Source organism: Mustela lutreola, chromosome X, assembly GCF_030435805.1.
Source record: "Mustela lutreola isolate mMusLut2 chromosome X, mMusLut2.pri, whole genome shotgun sequence".
In the NCBI taxonomy this organism is placed as follows: Eukaryota; Metazoa; Chordata; class Mammalia; order Carnivora; family Mustelidae; genus Mustela; species Mustela lutreola.
The window spans coordinates 30,909,078-30,921,159 of NC_081308.1; the positions used below are offsets into that span (position 1 = coordinate 30,909,078).

The following is a 12,082-nucleotide window of genomic DNA, read 5'->3' on the forward strand; positions in this document are numbered from 1 at the left end:
TTCACTTTGGTTAAAATAAAACCATAAGTCAAATATTTGAATAGTATTTAATGAGAAAACTTCAGGAGGAATAACTTTTTTTTTTTTTTTTTTTGACACAGTGCTTTTGAATATCCAGGATACAGAGCTCTTGATTGATCCTATTGAAAAGATAATCCAGAAAGTTGGAAAATGTTTAGGCATTGATTATCATAGAGACACAAGGTATAAAGAACTTAGGCTATATACTGATAACTAAATCTATACCTATTCTTTATTTTGTCATTGTAAAATTGATTTGGGGGCAAGTCTGCTGCAAATGAAAAAATTCTTCTGTAACGTTCTGTTTGCACTTTCAGAGTTTTATTTTTCTTTTCAATGCAATGTATTCCATGACCTCAAGACTATAATTACTAAGAGCTTGTTGTATGTGCTTTTTTTCTTTTATAGACTATGTTATTTGTTACAGGAAATTGAATTTACTCACCAAAATCGTAAAAACACACATTGGCCCTCTGATGTTTCTTTCACTCAAGATCTATGTCTGTCCTTACTAACTTTTGCAATGCATGTACTATAATGTGGAACTGATTTGCTTGTCCATCAGAAAGCTTTTTAATTTAAAATTTTTCCTTTTGGAACTCTTTGCAAAGATTAATTTTTGACACGTGAAATAACACATTTATCTCTAAACAGAGATTCTTTCTTCTACAGTGAATGGTAAGTACAAATCAATGTTAACTTTAACTAGTGAGATTGGTATTTTCATTACTTATTCTCTCTTCCACCATTTGACAACTACTCTAAGGCCATTAGAATAACAGAAGTGGAGTCACTCTGCCTCCTCTTAAGGGAAAACAAAGTTTAACACGCCAGGGCTCAGAATTAAGTTAATTGTCCTGCTGCCACCTGGACTTTTGTCTTACTCCTTGGCTCTACCTTCCTGTAAGACTGCCTACAAATACTGATGCCCCTCATAGAATTTGGGGCTCTTGATATTTATTTCCTCACTAAATACTGGTGTCCTGGCCAGAAACCCAGGCTTATGACCAGATATCTGCTGATTGTTCTCCCCCAAGTCCTACAGCTTCCTGGTCTGTGTGCATCTCTAAACAGGACAAGGCCTTCCATGAGAGTCCCCAGGGGCTTGCCTGCCAAAGAAATGACAACCAGGGACTGGTTTTTGTTATATTGTGCTTGATTATATCCCACAGTGAATAAAAGTGAATGCAGAGTCCTGCAGTTTGAATCAGGGACCTGGTGCTGTTTTTCCTTTTAAGCATCAGGATCATCCTAGCTAATGGCATCAAGAAGGTGTCAGTTGAGCAACTGGCTAGCCTTGGGAAAAGAAAGATAAAGAGAAACTCAACCGGCGAATTTGCTACTTCCTTTTATCCTCACTACTGAACAAGCAGAGTTCAATTGTGACATGAAGAAACTATAATTAAAGAGTGAAAACACACACACACACACACACACACAGAGCAAAAACAGGCTAACAAATAGAACAGAGAGACCACGACTTGAGTGTCCTACTTCAGCAAATGAAGGCTAAATTATGGAAAACATTAAGTTCCCATCACTAGCGCTCCAGGCAGATTTCTTTTCTATTTTCTCTAGGTATTGCTTTATGAAGAAGCTCTGTAAGTTTTTAGGGTTTTTTTTTTTTTTTAAAAGATTTTGTTTATTTATTTGACAGACACGCAGTGGGAGAGGGAACGCAGGCAGGGGGAGCAGCAGAGGGAGAGGGAGAAGCAGACTCCCTGATTGGGGCTCGATCCCAGGACCCCGGGATTATGACCTGAGCCGAAGGCAGACCCTGGCACCCCAGGTGCCTGGAAGCTCTGTAAGTTCTAATGTATTTACGGAAAACGGACTTAACTTGCTCGTTTTTGAGCAAATCTCATCATCAGGACACAGAAAATGATGCGTGCACCTGAGGAAGGAGAAACCCACGGCTCCTCTGGGAACCTGCTCCTGCCCAGCCTGGCCCCCCCCGCCCCCGCCCCCGCCAGCCCGACCTGGCTCGGAGCAGCCGGAGCCCTCGCCCCTGAAGCCCCCACAGGTCAGGCAGCCTCGTCCGGCCTCGTGGACCCGCCTGCAAAATGATGCTTTGAAAGAACGACGACGCCGGAGGGACGAAGAAGCGCAAACAGGGTGAAGTGTCCCGGGGGCCGGGCCCGCCGCTACCCTGCACGAGGTCACCGTCCAGACCACAGAGCAGGCCCTGGTTCCGACCGGCCCCTCTCTCCCCGTCCCTCGGGGGGCCGGGGCTCTTCTCCCTCCCTCGTCACAGGGGAGGACGCTGCGGTCTCCGCGGAACCGAAGGGACGCTCCTTCGAGCTGGGGAGCCTCCCGCTCCTGTCCGTCTCCCTCCTGGGCCAGTCGGCTTCCCTGACACCCGGCCTTGGAGTAGCTCAGTGCGGAGAAGAAGAAACAGAAATTCCGGTGCTCTTTCTGTTTGTTTCAGTTGCGGTTTTGGCAGTGTTGGATTTTATGGAAACCCTGTGTTCCTGGAAAATAGCGATGGTTAAACAAATGCATTCCCACCCGCATTCAGAGAATGGCTTATTACAAAGAAACATCCTTCCCCATATGACTTACATGAGCTTCACTGATGCTTCCCTTATTTGCCTAAGACAAAACCAGACACAGAGCAACTTAGGTTAAACTTCTTTCCTTTCCCCAGACTCCTGACATTTGACCCACCTCAGCCTTATATCAAGCCTCTCCATTATTCCAATAGACCCTTTTCCCCCCTCTTGCAATAACCCTTAGAATAAAGAAAGTCTTTATCTACATCTTGGATGTCTTTTTCATTCAGCAATTTATTGGTTTGCTTTTTGGAAAGGGGCCCAGGCATGAAAGGTAGATGCGGAGTGGTTGGAAAACTAGCAGAGGATAGAAGCAGTGAAGAAAATCCATAGGTATTGTGTTTGTTTTCACAGACAACCTTCTCCTGATGGGAATGAGAGGTGAAGTGGGTGCAGAGTTGGGAAGGCATTCCCATAAGGCTGTGAGGTAGAAGCAGGCTCTGGATCTCTGAGTCCCAAAATGGGTTCTGCGCTCAGATCCCTCAGATCCTGGAATGCAGCAACCTGCCTCCTGGAAGCAAAGGATGCCTGCCGAAACTATTCCTCCTCACCCTTTCCCCCCTGGGAATCCACGTACAAATCTTCTATCTTCTCCAGACTGTTCTCGATGCTGCATCCCCATAACCTGTGATGTCCTAGAGCTAGGGACATGCTCTGTATACTACAAGCTTCCACAATAGATAGACTCTTTTGCTACTGTAGATCTGACTCACTTTCCTCAAATTTCCATTTTCCTGGGGTCCCCTTGGAAAAACAAAGGAGAAAAATGAGGAGAATTAAAGAAAAGTGTTTGTTTCCTTGTTTGTTCAATGGAGCATTCGAAATATAAATCCTTATTTCTTCTAGGCTTGATTAACCCCATGTTTGAGTTCTTCCAGGCTGCTATAACCTAATGCCAAGGACTGGATGGCTTATAAGCAACAGAAATTTATTGCTCAGTATTCTAGAGGCAGACAGTACGAGATCAGAGTGCCAGGATGGTCAGGTGAGAACCCTTTCTTGGGGTTGCTGATTCTCCTGTATCCTCACAGAGCAGAAGAAGCAGTCAAGCTCTCTGGGGAGTCTTTATAAGGGCACTAATCCTATTAATAAGAGCTCTGCCTTCATTACTTCATCATCTCCCAAAGGCCCCACCCTGAAGATTAGATTTCAACATATGAATGGGGGGGACAAACATTCAGACCAGAGCACTCCAAAGTTGCAGAATCAAACTCTGCATTTCTACAAGATCCCTACAGGAATCGTATGTGCATTCAAGTTTTATAAACACTGACTAAGAGCATTACCATATTAGTATTATGTTTTCTATGCCTGAACCATGTATAAAAGTTCAACATTTCATTGAAATGGGAAGTTGAAAGATACGTGGTTGGCGTTCACTAAGACCAGCATGTGAATTCAAGACCATGGTGTTCCTGTATCATCCCTCCAGTCACCACAGGACATTGGCATCTTCTATTGCCAAATAAGGGTGTTGTGTATGGGAACGAAGGGAAGGATCTGGACCTCGCTAGGAGTGAAACCAGAAAGGTGCTGTATTATCCTCTACCTTCTCTAGAGAAGAGGCTGGATACCCGGGCAGGAGTATTTCCTGTGAAGTCAGCAGCAGCCAGTGGTGACCAGAGGAAATAAACCTTAGGCCAAGCATTTAGCCAAATTTCAGAAAATGCCAGAGCTATTTGAAACTTAGTTTTATCAGTTCCTTCTCACATCAAGGGCAGAATACCATCTAAAGAGACCATTTTCATCACTTCTCAGCCTTTTGGCTAAGATGAAGTGTAGTATCTGTTCTTATCAGTTTAAATAGACCATTTTCTATCAATACCATAATCACATTCTCTTCTCATCATTCTTTGTATTGAATTTGCACTGTAGAGACTAAACAGATGGTTCACTTACTATGCCCCAGGCACTATAGACAAAATGTCCTATTTGATCTTCACAGTACATGAGGCATCAATAAAATATTATTATTGCATTTTACAGATGAGGAAACAGAGACTCAGAAAAGTTGACTTGGAAAAGATTCTAGAGCTAGCAGGCAGTGAAGCAGAAACATAAGTTATTACAATTTATGATATCTGAACCCCCAATCCTACTGTTTTCATTATACCATAATGCTTTACCACATATCTAAATATGATCTCATCTTCAGTTTACATAGAACATTTACTATTCATTTTTCTTCTCCATATTGACATCAAATAATACTAGTTTAAAGTCATGTTATTTAACCATTTTACAAAACCTATTCATATGTTTTGCTTCTTTAGTACTTCTCAACATTTCTGTGAAATGGGCAAAAATGGTACTACGTCCTCCATTTTATTTTATATTTTTAAAAGATTTTATTTATTTATTTGAGAGAGAACTCAAGCAGGGGTGGGGGAGGGAAGGAAGCAGTAGAGGGAGAGGGAGCTGCAGACTCTGCATTGAATAAGAAGACTACACTGGGCTCAATCCCAGGACCCTGAGATCATGACCTGAGCTGAAGGCAGACACTTAACCCACTGAACCACCCAGGTGCCCCCACACCCTCCATTTTAAAGAAGAATTATCAGAAATTTAGATAGGTTAAGGAATTTTCATAATTGAGATAGCTACAAAAAAGACTACATCCAGATCTGAACCTTAAAACTTCATATTCCAAATCCATGACCCTCAAAAATGTATCATACTAACTCAACCAACTCTGCACGTCTCCTTGGATTTTGTGGTTTCTAAAGAAAGCACCACCACTATTTATTTCAAAAATATATTATTGTTAGACAAATTACATATGGGGGAGGGGAGACAACAGTGAAATATATGTTTCATATGCATTATATGTAGTGTCTAAATGTGACGTCTCTCCCCATCGGATGGGGACCCTTAATCTGTGGGGTGAAGATCCAGTGGAATAAGGTGGTACAGGCAGTGACAAGAATTCACCTGGGGCAGAACAAAGGAGATAGAAGTTTACTGAATATATGGCTAGGGGGCAGAGTCCAGGACAGCAGAGGAGAGGCTGTCTGCAAGGAGGCAGTGGGAGGGGGCTGTTTGTAAAAGGGGGGAAGGTGAGGAGGTATGGGGACATTTATAGTTTTCCCTTTGTTGGTAACTATGCCCAGTTGTAAGGAGCCCATTAGTTAGTTAGGGCCTACGGCTGCTTTGAGGTGGGTCACCCAATGGGCCTGTCCATATTCAGCCAGGGGGTTGCTTTGGGCCCTTTCTACATTCCATTGCTCAAACCTGCTGCCTTAAAGTGGCCTCCACATATATTTCACCAACAGTGGGATGAGATTAAGCTAGTATACCAAAAAATATTTAAAATCTAAGGTTATTATTTTTTTTGCCTTTTCTGAATTTTATTACTATATTCCATATAGAAAAGTAGATAAAACATACATGTACTGTGTAATAAATGATCAAAATGTAAACATCTAGTGAAGAAACAGAAATTGCCAGAACATTCAGACTACAGATACACCGATTCAGGGAAAAAAAAAGAGAGAGAGAGAGAGATTCCAGACGGAAGGTCCCAGATGAAAGAAGGGAATAAGAACAAAAAACAGTAAATACATAGGTAAATGCACACTGACTACATTAAAATACTAATAATGTATAGTAGATTTGTATATGTAGAATTAAACACATGGCAATGATAATTTGTAAACTGATGTGGGGTAAATGAAAGTGTGTTAAATTCCTTGCATTATTTGAGAAGAAAACAAAGTATTGATCTTTTTTAATCAACTTTATTATGAAATGTAATGCACATATAGAAAGTCCATAAAACATAAATGCATAGTTTAAAAGAAAACTAAAAAGTGAATACCTGTGTATTCATTCATTTCCTTACCCAGCACAACCTCCTGCCCTTCCCATACCAGAGTAAAGCTTATTCTGTGCAGAGTAAATGCCTGACAATCAGCTTTCTTGATGGTAATGTAAGTGCCTGACATTAAGCATCTGATTGCTGAGGCAACCACTTCAAAGTCATCCATACCAAGTAAACATATCGTCTGCTAAGCAGCTAGGCAACTAGATGAAGAGCCAGGCAACCCTACTAAGGAAGTTCCCCTATTAGAAAGCCCTGAGAGATTTAGAGAACTGATGTTTTGAGTTGATTGCCCATGTCCCTTCCCACTTTTTAATTCCTGCTCTTATGTTTTAAAGTGTGTACCAACAATAGAGCTTGAAGTCTGGAATTATGATGCCACCAGCTTTGGTTTTCTTTTTCAACATTCCTCTGGCAATTTGGGATCTTTTCTGGTTCCATAGAAATTTTAGGATTATTTGTTCCAGTTCTGTGAAAAAAAAGTTGATGGTATTTTGATAGGGATTGCATTGAATGTGTAGATTGCTCTAGGCAGCACTGACATTTTCACAGTATTTGTTCGTCCAATCCATGAGCATGGAACATTTTTCCATTTCTTTGTGTCTTCCTCAATTTCTTTCATGAGTATTCTATACTTTCCTGAGTATAGATTCTTTGCCTCTTTGGTTAGATTTATTCCTAGGTATCTTATCGTTTTGGGTGCAGTTGTAAATGGGATTGCCTCCTAAATTTTTCATCTGCCTTATTGTTGGTGTATAGATATGCAACTGATTTCTGTGTATTGATTTTATATCCTGACACTTTACCGAATTCCTGTATGAGTTCTAGCAGTTTTGGGGTAGAGCTGGGTTTTCCACATAAAGTATCATATCATCTGAAAAGAATGAGAGTTTGGACTGCAAGCTCTATTACAAAGCTGTAATCATCAAGATAATATGGTACTGGCACAAAAACAGACACATAGATCAATGGGACAGAATAGAGAACTCAGAAATGGACCCTCAACTCTATGGTCAACTCATCTTCTACAAAGCAGGAAAGACTGTCCAGTGGAAAAAAGATAGTTTCTTCAACAAATGGTGTTGGGAGAATTGGACAGCCACAAGCAGAAGAACAAAACTGGACCACTTCCTTCCCCCATACACAAAAACAGACTCAAAATTGATGAAAGACCTCAATGAGATAGGAATCCATCCAAATCCTTGAGGGAGAACACAGGCAGAAACCTCTTTGACCTCACCCATAGCAACTTCTTCCCAGAAACATCAGCAAAGGCAAGGGAAGCAAGGGTAAAAATGAACTACTGGGACTTCATCAAGATCAAAAGCTTTTGCACAACGAAGGAAACAGTCAACAAAACCAAAAGACAACCGACCAAATAGGAAAAGATATTTGCAAATGACACTACAGATAAAGGGCTAGTATCCAAAATCTATAAAGAACTCATCAAACTTAACACCCAAAGAACAAATAATCCAATCAAGAAATGGGCAGAAGACATAAACAGACATTTCTGCAGAGAAGACATTCAAGTGGTCAACAGACACATGATAAAGTGCTCAACATCCCTAGGTGTCAGGGAAACACAAATCAAAACCACAATGAGATACCACCTCACAATAGTCAGAATGGCTAAAATTGACAAGTTAGGAAATGAAAGATGCTGGCAAGGATGCGAAGAAAGGGGAGCCCTCCTACACTGTTGGTGGGAATGCAAGCTGGGGCAGGCACTCTGGAAAACAGCATGGAATTTCCTCAAAAACTTGAAAATAGAACTACCCTATGACCCAGCAAATGTACTACTGAGTATTTACCCCAAAGATACAAATGATGTGATTCAAAGGGGCATGTGCACCCCAATGTTTATAGCAGCAATGTCCACAATAGTCAAACTGTGGAAAGAGCCCAGATGTCCATCGACACATGAATGAATAAAGAAGGTGTGGTATGTATATTTACAATGGAATATTACACAGCCACAAAAAATGAAATCTTGCCAATTGCAACAACCTAGATGGAACTAGAGGGTATTATGCTAAGTGAAATAAGTTAATCAGAGAAAGACAATTATCATATGCTCTCACTGATATGTGGAATTTAAGAAACAAGGCAGAGAATCATAGGGGAAGAGAGGAAAAAATGAAACAAGACAAAACCAGAAAGGTAGACAAACCATAAGAGACTCTGAATCTCAGGAAACAAATTGAGGGTTGCTGGAGGGGAGGGTTTTGGGGGATGGGGTGGCTGGGGGATGGACATTGGGGAGGGTATGAGCTACAGTGAGCGCTGTGTGTTGTGTTAGACTGATGAGTCACAGATTTGTGCCCCTGAAACAAATAATACATTATATGTTAATTTTTTAAAAGGTGTGTTCCAATAAAGAGTATACCTATAGAAGCCTAGCCATCCCATTCTCAGCCCAGTTCAGGCAGAAGCTCAGGCCTGCACTCCCTCATCTGCCCTGCAACCTCACGGTATGGCCTCACTGTGTTCGCTTCACAACATGTGAGGAATAAGCCATATTTTTGCAAAGTTCCCTGATGATGATTGCTGAGATGCATCTTGCAATCAGAGTACGAACCACAAGTGCTGGTCCAGCTACACAGTGGGAAAGTGTTTCTGGGGACTCACAAGTAGTACATGCCCAGGTGAGAGGCCCCATGCATTCCTAGCTTACAGCATTGATGAGGGAGTCGAAGGCTAGCTGAGGACAAAGCACAAGCTGACACCCCACAACCGCCCCCACCCCAATCCCAGGTGGGATCTGTCTGACATTCCTCAGCCACTCCTGGCTGCCTGAAAGCTAAGGGAAGGGAAAACAAATGGTTAAATGATAGAGATCACAGTCCTGCAAGACCTCAGTCTCCCTTAGTTTACAAGTGTTTTAGCGATTTACAAGAAAAAAGCATTTTGGGGCCCCTGGGTGGCCTCTGCCTTCAGCTTGGGTGGTGATCTCAGGGTCCTGGGATCCCTCCGCATTGGCTCTCTGCTCAGCGGGGAGTCTGCTTCTCCTTCTCTCTCTGCCTGCCTCTCTGCCTAATTGTGATCTCTCTCTCTGTCAAATGGATGAATAAAATCTTTTAAAAAAGAAAAAGAAAAGAAAAAAAACATTCTTATCAATAACCCAACTTTCAGAGGGAAATGTAGATAAAGTTAAATGTCCTTATAATCTGCAGCCCCTTGACAAACACTTGAGGCAGGTGGAGTATACTGTTCCCAATGGTCTTAATGTTAATGACTTACTAAAGGGAAAAACAACCTTAACTTGACAATGGCAAGACATCCAGAATTCTGTAGGTCCTCATTAGCATATGAACGTTTTTTTGAAAACCTGGCCTTTCCTTACCTCCTCCATTTCCTAAGTACGAATTCAATCACCCCTCAAAACCCGGTGGGGGGGGGGGTAGCAGCTCTTTCTGTCCGTGGGTCTTGTTCCAGTGCTTTAATAAAACCACCTTTTTGCACCAAAGACTTCTCAAGAATTCTTTCTCGGCCTTCGGTTCCTGACCTTACCCCACCAAATCTCACCTACATTCCAAAACTACATCAGCATCAATATTGATAGGCTGAGACCAGCACAAAACATCCTATTATGATAATCACTTCCTTCCCTTTTGTTACTGTAACAATCATGTACATCGACTCATGGTCAATATTTGTAAATATTCTATAATAATGAAAATAATGTCTACTGTGCAGTTGCTGGGTGAAGTGATTTACCAACACAAAACACACATAACCATTAGGCCATATTTGTTCATGGTGTTCAACATCCTGACTGATTTTTTTGTGTGATTACTACCAAAAGAGGAGTATGTTAAAATCTCCCACAATGGCTGTGGGGCTTATCTGCTAGTCACTGTAATTTTGGATATTTTATCACTGTGTGTGTGTTTGTGTGTTTGTTGAGGCTATGGTATTATTTAATCTTCCTGATGAAATGAATCCTTTATCTTTATGAACTAACTCTATCTCTCGTAATGCTTTTTTCCCTTAGCATATCTATAGTAGGGCTGTTTATGGCCATGTGTAAATTGATTGTTTTTCTTTCTATTTTTTCTCCTGTTTTGTTCAGCACCATGACGATTTTCCTGCATCCTCTGGGAATAAGTTTAGTTCTGGTTTGTCTCTAAAACTAAGAATGTAGCCCTTTTGGATCACAGACTTCCCTTCCTAGGCACATCTTGAGTCTTGACTTTTGTACCCACCCCTCTTTCCTCTTTCCCTCAACTTAAGCCAGAGAATCTAATTCCTCAAATGAAGGAAGCACAAAATCTCTCAGGGTTGAGAAGGCAGTGAGGCAGGACTAAGCTCCCTGGGTGCTCACTTTACAGTAAAACCTTGGCTTAGAATTTTTCCATCATCTTACTTGTTCTTTAGCATTTTTAAAGTGATGTTTTATAAATTTTATCCTCTGTTTTGAGTTATTTTTAGTGGAATAGTTCATTTAAATAATTTAGCCCACTTTAACCTGAAATCAAAATTCAACAAAGACAGCATTTTTGCATAAAACAAAAAAAGTTAGCTGCATTTCTAAAGACTTTCAGAACTCTAATGTAATATTCTTGATACCCAAGCTTTTGACCGTTAAGAATGGACCTGCTTGAAAAAATGTTTATTGAGTCCCAGACGCTCTGTTGAACACTAGGGGATGAGACCTAAAGCAATGAGCAACAGGTCTGAAAAAACCACAGTGATGCAAGAGTTGGTCTTTTCCACTCCTGGGAATGCAGCTCAGTGGAAAAGAAGAGAGAATTGGGAGAACAGAGAAATGGTAATTGATGGAGGTGCCAGGAAAAGGGATGCTGCTAAGTAGAGCCAAAGATTTCCTGATTTGCGCTGAGACAGGATCACAAACATCACTTACTCCCCACTCTCCATCTGGAACTCCAAGAGCCCAACAAGCCACCATCTGCAGCCTCACATTAGAAGCAGCCACAGTGAAGGTGTAATTGTAGAGAAATTCTGACTGTCCAAGGTTGCTTGCATCCCCAGATTTCTCGCAGTACAGTCTGCTGTCTAGGGACAAGGCAGAGTCTGAACATCCAGTGTTTCCCAGAGTCCATGAAAGGAATAGTTTGAGGAAGGCTCAGTGGATTTGAAGGGATTCAGTGTTTTAGATGAGGAGGATGACATAGGTCTCTTGCAGTTGTGGCATCAGAGAGTGGACATCGGCAGATGGGACTGATGACAAAAGCAGAGGCAGAAAGTGGATGTGGACCAAACACAAACCCTAACGTGACAATACAAAATACCCCACCAACCACAGTATATGGTGCCCAGAGGAAACAGATGGTAAAGATGAAAATCCAGAACTTCTTCCCTAAAAATACCAAGAAAAATGTGGAAATTGCTAAGTTTTCTGTAAATGTTCAAACGGATGTGTCCTTCGCTCTGTAAATTGGAAGACAGTAAAACTTGGTACTTTAACGGGTAGCACAAGTTCCATCTCTGCACATCAAGAATTATGATAGCCCCCTATGTGGGGACTACTGTGAGATTCCAAGGATATTTCATTTTCATTGGGGTGAGATTTGCATGCCTTAAAATTAATCATTTTAAAATACACAATTAAGTATATTTAATATATTCACAATGTTGTGCAACCACCATCTTCATCAAGTTTCAGGACCTTTTAATCATTCAAAAGGAAACTCTGTAGCCATTAGCAAATACCTAACATTCCCCT

At 41.3% G+C, this 12,082-nt stretch overlaps 1 pseudogene; it reads left to right on the forward strand.

Moving 5' to 3' along the window:
* The first annotated feature begins 4,319 nt into the window (after positions 1-4,319).
* On the forward strand, positions 4,320-4,428 carry LOC131822423 (U2 spliceosomal RNA; annotated as a pseudogene).
* Positions 4,429-12,082: the final 7,654 nt, after the last annotated feature.